Consider the following 12,539-nt stretch of genomic DNA (forward strand, 5'->3'; position numbering starts at 1 on the left):
ATAGTAATAATATCCATATTATATACATCTGAAAAACATAACCTGAAAATCGACGTATGCGTGGAATTAAGAATCACGTGAAACATCCAAATCGCCAACAAATCCAAATCATCGTACAGCAGAAAACCGAAGTCAAATCGTATATTTTCGGCTTGCACGCGAACCTACATTGGTAACCATGCACCTTCTGTTTTGCGGATCCCAAACGGTAGGTATGGTGGGGGTAAATTTCATTCACAATCTGGCAGCACTGCCCGATTCGCCGACACGCTACGTTTGCATGTTTTCCCCCAGATGGGAGAGTGGTGGGGGCCAAAAAATCCCACCCTCTGGAGACACTGCGCCGGGCACGCGTCTCAAGTCAGTAACGCTTACAAGCTCGAGGTGTAGAACACAGTGAGAAGCCTACCTTCGTTTCGACCTACTTCTGCTTCTTTTTTTTTGAGGTGAGACTTTAATCTTTTCCATAGTGACTCAGCCAGGTCTTTTACTAACTTTTTTTATATAGTCAAAGAATATTAATGACTCTCGGTTGGATCGCTATGTCTAGTTAGTTGTTTTTAATACTGGAGTGCCGACCGATGATTTTCTCTTCATCTTGTGTTTCCGTGATTCTGTGCCACGCTCAGAAATATAATGGAATATTTAACGTTCTCTTCGCCTGTCGTATTTTGTAAAACCCTATATGCTCATTCGGGATTCACCGAATGCCGAATATTCGCTATTCGACGAGCACTGATTAGCCGAATATTCGGCAAGTGGCGCGGATACTCGAGCACACGCATCCACACATTCGTACATTGCCAAGTACTGACTCGACTTGGATATGTCGAACATTCGTCTTTCAGTCATCGTCAGCAGTAGTAGAATCATTAATTTAGAAACATTAACAAATTCTACCTAAATGATAAAATAAATACAATTTTCCGTACAAAAATGTGTAAAACACTTTTAAATTTTTTATTCGAAATCTTCAAAAATCTACACGTTGCTGTAATTTTTTTTTTAATCTTTTAAGTATTCAATTACTGCTTAATCTTTTGCATGTACAATTGCACGAATTTTGTTATTTCGTTATGATCAGTTAATGTTTCAAAATTAATTATTTTTGATCAATTCATTAACAAATAAATAATATTTTTATATCATTTTTCATCACATCTGTACGAAGCTAATGCTTTATAAACTATACCAATTTATTACGTTAACCAAAAACCACGGAAAATTCCATAAAATTTATTATTTCGTTATGATGAGTTAATGTTTCTATATTAATTATTCTTACTTTAATTTATTAAAAAATGTTAATAAATTAATCTTTTGAATGAATTGTTCTTTGCTACAACTTTTAGTTACTTTTGTACGAAGCTAAGGCTTTATAAATGATATTAAATTATTACATTAACCAAAAACTATTGAAAATTCCATAAAATTTATTATTTCGTAATGATCAGTTAAGGTTTAATGAATCAATAATCTTTATTTTCAACAGTACATTTTTAAATAAAAGAATTTAAAAATGCATAACAACAGAATCATTAATTTAGAAACATTAACAAATGTTAAGAAACAATTCAACATTATTTATTTCTAAATAAATAACCAACATAAATAGTAATATATATTTACTTAAAGCAAAAATGTTCGCCGAATACCCCCGAACGTGTGGACGCCCTAAAAAATTTCGCTTGCTCGCCTCTATTCCCTTAAGTGCTCGTGTTGGAAGCTCGCCTAGTAGTGGAGAACACGAATACCGAATGCTCGCCTACGCTAGTGCCATCCACACTACTCGATATTCGCCGAACATTTGCTCGGTATTCGCTGAATGCCGAAAGTGTGTATCGGACTCAAGATTTAAGTATAGTATATGACCCCTGTACCGATCTTTTTTTTCTCTTGTGCAACACTTTATTGTTATTATGTAAAAAGATGCTATGTGACATCTGTAACTATCTTTTTTGTCATTATATTCTTATTTTATTATTAACTGTCTTGCCAAATTTTATTTAAACCCCCCCCCCCCCCCCGCCCTCTACCGGAAATTATTCTAAGTTTTCCGTTTATATATGGATAAAATACTTACCAGGAAAATATTCAACCTCCTTTTTTTCTAAATTACATATATACATTTTGCTATTATTTCAATGTACATTAATTCATTATTTCTACTATTATTTAGGAATAAATACTAAACATTATGATGAATAATAATGTCAACAAAAAGTCTCTCAATAAATGATTTAAGGAAAATTTACATTTAATATGGTCCAAATAGAAAATTTCAAGAATATATCAAGTATCTGTCTTATTTTAGAAAAATATAAACTACCGTTTAAAAGTTTGGGTTCTCTTAGAAAAATCTTTTTTTTGTATTTATCGCTTTAATTATACCAGAGCTTATACAGCTTACGAGTATTAATCGTAAAAATTGTTTTTTCAAATTGCAAGAACTTGGATTTTTAACAAAAAAGTTGGAATAATTCAAATATTATTTTTAGTAACAAAAATATTTCTGTAAAATATATGAAACGTATAATCATGAATTTTCTGTGTAATTTCCTCAAAATATATATTTATTTAACTTTTATTCTGATTTGCCTACAGATAAGATGTTTTCAAATTTATCCAACTTTTTTATTACAACTTCAAGTTCTTGCAATTCGAAAATAAATTTTTTACAATTCATACTCATAAGCTCTTGTGAGAAGGTAAAAAAGCATCGAAATGAGCCCAAGAACATTGAAAAACATTGACTCTTTCGGAAGTTATTGAAAATTTAATAAAACATTGAAATTTACACAATTTTTTAATATCTACTTAAATACTAGACAAATAGGCTTCATTCTGGGCTTATTTTAGGCAGAATTTCGAAAACAATCAACCTTTTTGAAGAGACATTTTTTTATCTCCGGTATCATTAGAGCGATAAATACAAAAAAAACGATTTTTCTAAGTGAACCCAAACTTTTGACGGGTAGTGTATATTCACCAAAAAAATTGCTTAAAAATTGTTCTCCTTAAAGTTTAATTGCTATTTATAAAAATTGACAAAAAGTTTGTCAATTTGTTTGTAAATTTGTTTAAAAAATTATTTTCGTTAAATTTGATTAATTATTAACTTACTCTACGTGAAAAGAATAAATAATAGTAAATCATGTCAAAGATAATTTTTATTTACCTGAATTATTATCTCACTTTAATTAAAAATCTGAAAAAAGTTAGCATTTTTGAAAAATACAGGATCCTTCAAACTCCAAATGAAATAAAACTGCTAAAACAATACTAAATTGTTTAAACAATTTATGTAAGTGCCTAAAACTTAGGGGCGCTATTCACAAAAAATTTGAAGAACAAAATTTGGAATAGCCTAGTATCTATACCTATGCATGCTCTGTAAAATTTTTAACAAATAATTTTGTAACGTATAATTGATCCTTATTACTTACAGAAAGGAGTTTACAAATATTTAAGAGAATAAATACAATCCATTTAATTTAATTTTTCCTCATATAATTTAATTTTTCGAATTTCAAGTAAATATATCCGAATCATTAAGATATATTTTTCAATAAACATCTTTATAAATGCCTGCTATTGAATGAAGATTTATTTTAAATTATTTATTTATGACATGTTTCTGCAATTTTTTAAATTGTTTTTATGTGACACACCTAAAAAAAGATAATTTTGAACTGTAAAAAACAAGGAATTTTTCTGTCAAATTAAAAAAAAATAATACAAATTTTAGAATATTTCTGCAACTTGTAATTGTCAATGTAAATGAAAATTTAATCTTGAATATTCTAAAAAAACAAGTCAAAAAATGCAATTGAGAAACAAACCAAATTCCAGTTGCTGTGACCATTGCTCTGACCATTATTCTCACCACTGTATAAATGCGTAAATTTCTTTAAAATTAGCAAATTATTTTTCTTATTTTTGGTACTCTTGGTATTTTTTCAACATTATAAAAACATCCAAAATACATTTTTTAATATTTCAAGGTGAACCAATAATTATGTATTTATTATTATTATTGGGTTCAATATTTAACCTCTCATTTGAAAGTGGAACTACTTTCTTAAAAATTAATTTTTGTTGTATTTTATTCAAACTTTGTATTTTGTGTTAAAATATTAATTTTCTTGATGGCTAATTCTTCTTTTTGGCTGAAAATTCATTTCAATGATGAAAAATTTAACTCCACGGAAGACAGAGGATACGATGAGTAGCTTAATAAAAGTTGAAATCGTCTTTTTTTACATTGCGTTGAGCTGTACAACAAAATTTGTTACAAAGTTCTATAAGATTTAAAGGCCGAGGTGACGTCATTTCGATTAAAAGACAGGTTACAAAAAACGTAAAATAGTTCTATAAAATCTAAAATTCTAGCTGAAATACAGTCTATATCGAGGAAGTGTCGAAACTATAAAGGACAGTTCTATCAAATGATAACCGATTTTTCGGCGCAAAAAATTAATCTTTTGTATTTTTATATTATTACTATTGTTCTCTAATATTGTTTCACATGTTTAAGTAGACTATTATTTACTATTACAAAATCACTCACTCTTTATAATCGCACGCTATGCAAATTTTTATTTGCCGCGGGGTTCGAACTCTATAAGTTTTGCATTCCTAATTTCTAACGCCTAAAACCTCTCGGCTCACCTAGCTGGAAATATTACAGAAAAAATCTCAAATATAACCAACAGCTGTGCATGAGCGTCTGAAAATTTCTGTGAACCATTCTATAAAAAATATTGCTACGCTTATAATAATATATGTACTAAGATTTTAGATTTCAGAAATTTTACAAATTGTTATTGAATATTTTATGCGATTAAACAAGATTTGAACTAAATTGAAAAATATTTCAAGATTATTTATATTTTAAAAATACTTTAAATTTTTAAAACTCATTTAAATTATACTGAATTTTCTCAAAGTCTGTTTAAATATTAAAAAATATTTTTAATTACATGAAAATCCTAAAACTCTTGAATTTTTTAAAAATCATTTCAAGTACTTTGTAAGATTTTAAATTCGTCCACTTACTTTTTAAAACATATTAAATCCATTGAAATGACACAAAATCCCTTAAAACTCTTGTTCTTTTTTAAACTCTTCTAAAATCTTTTTAAATTACTTGAAAGCTTTTGAAATTCATTGATAAACTTTAATGTTTTTTAATTTAAAAAAATTTTTAATCCCGTTAAATTATTTTAAAATTTATTAATATCCTTTTAAACATTTGAAAATATTTTGTATTTACACAATAATATTTACGGATATTTCGGAATATCAAAAATATTTGAGATTATAAAGCATATCAAGAATACCAAGAATATCTAGGAGTATTGAAATAATACGTCTATGGTAACAAACTTCTATTTTTTTGAGAATAACGTCCAAATAACAATCATCGCTGTCGAATCCATTTGACATCAGACAGGGCCCTGAACTTGAAATCGTAGAATCTCTCGAGGGCGAAATATGTTGTTTTTTAAAGGAAATTATCCTTTTTTCATATTTTCAGGATATAAAGAGAATAGTTAGAAAGATTTTCTTAAAGACCACACCCTTTTTATTTTTCTAAATATTTTTTTGAAGTTTCTACTAATAAAATAAAGGTATCTTAGCAGCTCTATGCAAGCTAAGCCATGTTTGATTCCGGGCGAATTTTTCTTTGCTAAAAATGTAGTTTTTAAATTTTTTTGTAAACTATGAAAAATATCACAAAGAACAAGAAGCGTTTTTCACAGAACTTTTTAGACATGCAAATTTTTAGCTTAACATTTTTTCGTATGTATCATTGCTTTCAAGAAAAAGTAGAAAATTGGATTGTAACAAAAAAGAATTGTCTTGGCTACAAAAGTTATTAAGCAATAATCAAACTTACAAGATATCTTTATTATAAAAGTACAAGTTCAAAAAAATATTGACAAAAAATTTAAAGTTCGTTTTTTGAGAACATCGTTTTTAACTTTTTCAGAAAAACCGCTGTCATTTTGTTAATTTTGAACATTTTTTCAAATTTTCTGTGGATTTTGAAAGAAGACGATGAGCGATATTATAATCAAAGAGAAAATAATGAATTTCTCAGTTAGAACTAAAGTTATATAGTTTAAAGGAAAATATTCTGATTTTTTGAAAAACAATGCACACGATTCAAATACGCATGACTTTTCAGAAAATATTCTAGCATGTCATGAAAAGTTTGAGAAACAACAACAATTTATTAACTTATTTTGAAAAAATTCGAATATCCATCAATGTTGATTTTAATAATTTTTAATTGCTGTGGCGGAGCTCTGCATGTCTTTCAGATTAAATTTGCATGCATAATAGTAAATATTAAATTGTATTTGCATTATTTATTTATTTTATTTGCATGCGTAACAGTAAATTTTTTTTAATCTCCTCCGCTTTAAAATGTTCAAAATTCTCTTTATTATATCGCAAGATTATCAAAATGTAACACATTTTTTAATTTTATTTTAAATTATACATGTCTATGAAATTTTGGCATACAAACAAATTTCTTAAAACCTGTTCGGGCGTTAATGAATCCCGAGTCAAAATTTCGCCGTCACTTTCAACTTCTTCCACTTTCATCAATGAAGGCGAATGAAGGTGAAATCCTATTCTAAAAAGATCACACATATCGAATATCGAAATATCTCGAAAAGTGTAACGCAACAATGTGAAGACCCGATTCCTTATTGGTCAGACATATACTTGGCGCTGGATTTGAATTTCTCGCAAAATGTTATCAGAACATGCGCGCTCAAGCGTCCGATTGAACAAGTACATGCATTTCGGTTAATTTTATGCGAAGTCCCTTAACCGTATTGGTCCCAATTTCCCTGAATTCTCAATTTCAAAAGCGTAAATATTTCTAGCTTAATTACTATAATGAATTAATTGTAAATTCATTGTTAGTTTCTCAGAACATAGGTAAAAGGGAAGCAAGTTTTTTCATAATTCAAAACAAAATAAACATTTTGCGTCATCTTGAAATCGGTGAGGTATACGTGAAAACTGACAATATCGTTAAGGTTTACTAAAGGGGGATGGTCCCTGACCACCCCAACCTGAATCAGTAAAAGAAGCTTCAACATTATAAAAATCAACATTTTCAATTATCTTGAACACGGTCAGAGAAACGTGTTTTAAACAATTTTAAGGTTTTTACAGACGGGGTTTGTCTTAGGACAAAGCTAACTGACCGAATAAAAATATTGTTTAAATACAAACAAAAAATGAATATTTTGAGTGATCTTGAAAATGGTGAAAAATACGCGAAAACTGATAACAATTTCAGAATTTTATAGAGACAAAAAGGTCCTGAGACACCCCAAACTAAACACAAAAACAAATTTTCAACATTTAGAAAATCCAATTTTTTTATTTTTTCAAAAGCGGTCATAGAAAAATCAAAACTGTGTAGATTTTGAGAGGTTTGAAAATAGGTTTTATCATCGACCAACTTGAAATAACCCAATGGAAATATTTTTTAAATAATCCACGAAAAAAATTTAAATTTGGAATTATCTTCGAAACGCTGAGATAAGTAAAACCTGACAACATTTTCAGGGGTTTTATACGGGGGGAGGGTTCTCAGCCTCCTCAACATAAACTAGTAAAAAAAATTTTTTAATTCAGGAAAAATCTAAAATTTTAAATTACCTATAAAAGAGTCGCAGATACGTGAAAACTAAAAAACATTTTCAGGTTTTTGATGAAGGGACTCGCTTTACGCCAAGATTTGAAGGTTTTAAAATAAGGGTTTTATATCGACCTAAATAATCTAACCCAATAAAAAGATTTTTTAAGCAATAAATATATTATATTATTTTATAAAATTAAACAATCTGAAAGAGGGGTATTCGCAAACTACTTTAACTAATCTAATAACAAAATTTTTAATTCAAAACAATAATAACATTTTTTATAGTTATATCGCGAACGATCAGAGATACCCCGAGTGAGGTTTCGTCGCCACTTTTAACTTCTTTCGGTTTCATCAATGAAGATGAATGAAGATGATATAAAGTTAAAGTCTGAATGTCAGCTAATGTATTCTCGCCTTTATTTCGACTACAAAAGTTGTATTTATTACCGTTTTTACAAGTTTTTCAGCCGAAATGAAGGTGAGACGATATTGTGATCTCATATCGATGAAACGGTGAAACCTTTTGCTGCAATCTTTTCTGAAAACCAGACTATATTTTACTTTTTTTGTTTTCAGTGGAGGGGCATAGAGAAACTGTTGTAACGTTTACTACTTCGAGTAGTAACTAGTAAAGCAGCAAGTAATGTATTATAGCCACTTACTAATTTTGGTAAAAGCAAATTATAAATTTCTTGCATTAATATCTGCAGAAGATTGAAATACGTATTTGCAAAGGACTATAGCGACGTCGAGAGAGACCGGCGCACTGATTTAGTAAGCGACTTAGTCAAAATTTGTGCAGTCAGATTAGCAGACGAAAACAAAACCTAATCTGCGCCGCATCGCGTTGCAGGTTAGAAAACACGTATCCTTTTCACACGCATACGACGTCAATGCAGACTTATTTTGGGATTTTGAACTGTTTCGAACTAAATATTTATTTAAATTAAATTGTACAGTACACATGATCATAATTCATACATTATTATATACATTTCGCAATATCATATTACAAGCTGAAACAGAAAAATGTGATTAAAGCATAAAGCTGGAGGGAATCGATCACGGGTCTCCGGTGCGGCAGCACGCAGATATTCCATCCTGCTAAACTAGATAATAAAGTACAGAAATTTATCGCCCTTATGAAGTAGATCGGAGTTTCGTTGTGAGTTGCAACTTCTTCAAGCGTAAGCGTTATTCAATGCAAGGAAATACTGAAAACCGTAGTTTCGACTTCTTTCACTTTCAACACCGCAAAGTGAGAAAGTTGATCTTACTCATTTAACCTTCATTTTAACTTCAAACCATGTTATCCCATTTTACCTTCTCTTTCAACGTGACGATTGTTTTCAGGAAAGCTACTCAATTGTAATAAATTTATTTTTTAACGCACCCTTCAGCCACTCGAGAAAAGGGTTAAAGTGAATTAGATAAATTAGAAAACTCCATATACTTTTTTAAACGTAGACTTCTCATTTTGACTTCAGGTGTGTAGGCAGTCAATGAATTAATTCATTTCAAAAATCATTCTTTGCACCCATTCGAAATCTTTGGTTTTTTTCTGTCTGATTTTAGCTGTTTTTTTTATTCTCTTTTAATATATTTATGTTTTTATGGTTTAAATTTTCAAATACAGTACTTAACAATTTAGAAAAGTATAAATATTCGCATGATTGCAGTACTTTTATAAAAGTATTGTCTTAACATATTAGCTTTAGATGACACTAAGAGGCTTAGAACTCAATAGGCATATATATATATATATATATATGTATATATATATATAATTTTGTCATAAGGACAACCGCAGGATTTTACCAGGCGCGGGTGCTTATCTGAAAACTTGCTCCCGCTACCAGCGAAATCACGGTAAAATTTCAGCCACAACCACGTCTCACGACCGTGATACAGGTGGTTACAATCTGTAACGGAATCAATACGACGATCCGGCAAAAGTTTCGTGCACCCTGAAAACACGGAGTGGTCCAAGGACTACCGCCTTCTGCATTTTTCCCGCAGGTGTTTTAGCATATTGTTGACACGCAGGGATGATTTCAGGCTATTAACGAGTGAAAGCTTGACACCTCCAAGAGCGCTGATGATAAGGACGATTAGTTTAACAGAATATTTCGGGTACAATCGTTGCGACTCCCTTATAAGTTCTATATACCTCTATTTGTTTTCATTATCCTTGGCTATGATGTTTTTGTCAGCTGGTGCCGAAAATTCGATAACGAACGTGGTTCGCTTCTCAAAGTCAAGAAGATCCATGTCTGGCTTCGAGGGTGCAACAGAAACAATTGTCGATAATATAAATTTCCAGTATATGCGGCACTTCCCATTCTCGAGAATTGACTCCATTTCTCTAGGAGCATTTAGAGGAGTGACGGTATGTTAAGGTGGAAATGACACCGTCTTGGCATGCCGAAATGAAACCCTCCGTACCAGGCTTCAATCCGGGCGATTTGAGGAAAGCAAACGTTAGCTCACACGACATTGCCTGATCCTCCACATTTCTGTGGAAGATACCCTGCATCCTCTTATCGAGGAGCTGTTCACGAAAGTTTTTTTCTCTTGTGCTTTCTTAATCCGGACTTTCAGGAGTGACTACTCGAGATAGATAAAATTTGATACATTTTGCTTACGCTTAATACTGAAGTTAAGTCCGAGTGTTTCAGCAGCCTCCTCCGCTGCTTTGTACAGAAACGCTCCTTTGCCCACCTCTTCGTGATTCCTGACCATTTTAAGAAGAGGGTCTCTTCCAGTTGCGACTTAATGTGCTGTACCCAGAATAATCCTGTTGTGAAGACATTCAAGACTCAATATTCCGCGACCACCTTGACGGCGTGCGATGTACAGTCGCGGAACAGAAGACTTAAGATCCATGCTTTTATTCATGTGCATAACCTTTCTTGTCCCGATATCAAGGGATCTGAGCTCGTTCTTCGTCCATGGAACTACTCCAAAACGAATGGAGTACTACCGGGACAGCAAGCATGTTCGTTGCAGATACTTTGCTCCTCGCCGACAGTTCGGAAGACCAAATTTGCCGGATGAGACGTTTGTATCTGCTTCGAAAAGTATCTTTTATAGATGTCACATCCTGAATGCGGCTCTGTGGCACGGCCAGGTATGTATAAGTCTCTCTAGCGCAAAGGTGTCGTATAGCGCTTCTATCAACGAGCTCAGGATCTTGAGGGATGCCATTAAGTTTTCCTCGCTTCAAATAAACCTTGGCGCATTTGCCTAACCCAAATTCCATTCCAATTTCTTAAGTATATCGTTCGACAATCCCTCGAGCTAGATGTAGATGCTCTTTGTTTTTAGCATAGATCTTAAGATCGTCCATGTAAAATTCGTGAGTGACCTTGTACTTTCGATCTGCAGGTTTGCCGCACAAGTACCCGTCGAAATGGAGAAGTGCTAGAGATAGTGGTAATAGTGTAAGGCAAAAGAGGAGTGGGCTCATGGTGTCGCCCTGAAATATACCTCTCTAAAAGGTGACTTGGTTAGTTATCACACGATTTTTTTCAGATGAGATAGTAAATCTGGTTTTTCAAAGCGGCATCAATCTCTCTATGCACCTAACTATTTGCGGAGGAACCTTTAAGATTTCCAAAAGACAGATTATAAGTGTATGAGAAGTCGAATCGAAAGCTTTCCGATAATCAATCCAGGCCATCGATAGATCACGCTGGTAGAATGCTGCATCTTTGCAGAGACATCTATCGATGAGCAGGTTCTCCTGACATCCCACTACGCCTTTCTTTGAGCCTCGTTGTTCATACATTTCTTGCCACACAGGTTCAATTACCCGAACAATCCTATCATTTAGGATAGCTATGAATATCTTATACAGTGTGTTCGGACAAGTGATTGGCCTGTAATTCTTTGGGTCAGCTGAATTGCTTATTTTCGGCAGGAGTATTGGGCGCCCTTCCACCAACCTCTCCGGAATCGGCTCTTCCGACTTTAAATATAAGGTGAAAATACAGGCCATTACAAAATACGTATATACTTTTATGAAAATTTTTCTTTCAATTCGTGCAACTGAGGGTTAGGTCACCGGGGGTGGAATGTGGGTGCGGCTTCTGCATTCCAAATCCTGTACCTGGCGCCATTAAAAAATGAATTTAAAATTTTGAGGAATTTAATTTAAATTCTTCTCATTTCTTTTTGTTTTGTTTAAATAAAATAAAGAAATAAAAATCTTTCTTTTACTTTCGTTTGAAGCCGCATGCCTTGAACAGTCAACAATGTCATTTTTTGTAAATGCATCGCCATCTGGCGTGTATCAAAAACATTTTTTTGAATAAAGTATGACTTATTTTTTAGTGGAGAATCTGAATCTGCAATAAAAAACGTTGGTTTCAATTTTAAATTCTAAAGTTACCTCCTTCCCTACCGCCCCGAGAGGGTGGGGTATGGAGTAAAATGTTGCGGATTTGCTTCTCCCACTCGAAAATACCAAAATTTCGTTAGACATAAAAAGGGTGCAAAGAATGATTTTTGAAATGAATTAATTCATTGACTGCCTACATACCTGAAGTCAAAATGAGAAGTCTGCGTTTAAAAAAGTATATTGAGTTTTCTAATTTATCTACTCCTCTTCAAGCCTTTTCTCGAGTGGGTGAAGGGTGCGTTAAAAATTAAATTTTTTACAATTGAGTAGCTCTCCTAAAAACAATAATCACGTTGAAAGAGAAGGTTAAATGGGACAACATGGTTTGAAGTTAAAATGAAGGTTAAGTCAGTAAGATCAACTTTGTCGATTTGCGGCGTTGCAAGTTGAAACTGACGACGAAACTTCGACTCGGGAAACATTCTGTTTTTGTTTTGTTATTTTAATATTTATTTGTAA

General features: G+C 32.1%; 1 long non-coding RNA gene across 1 annotated transcript; it reads left to right on the top strand.

Moving 5' to 3' along the window:
• The first annotated feature begins 387 nt into the window (after positions 1 to 387).
• On the top strand, positions 388 to 8,420 carry LOC117169572. Its single transcript, XR_004466680.1, has 3 exons — positions 388 to 446; positions 8,255 to 8,318; positions 8,389 to 8,420. It is a non-coding gene; the product is annotated as an uncharacterized LOC117169572 (long non-coding RNA).
• Positions 8,421 to 12,539: the final 4,119 nt, after the last annotated feature.

Source organism: Belonocnema kinseyi, chromosome 3 (genome assembly GCF_010883055.1).
Source record: "Belonocnema kinseyi isolate 2016_QV_RU_SX_M_011 chromosome 3, B_treatae_v1, whole genome shotgun sequence".
Lineage (NCBI taxonomy): Eukaryota > Metazoa > Arthropoda > Insecta > Hymenoptera > Cynipidae > Belonocnema > Belonocnema kinseyi.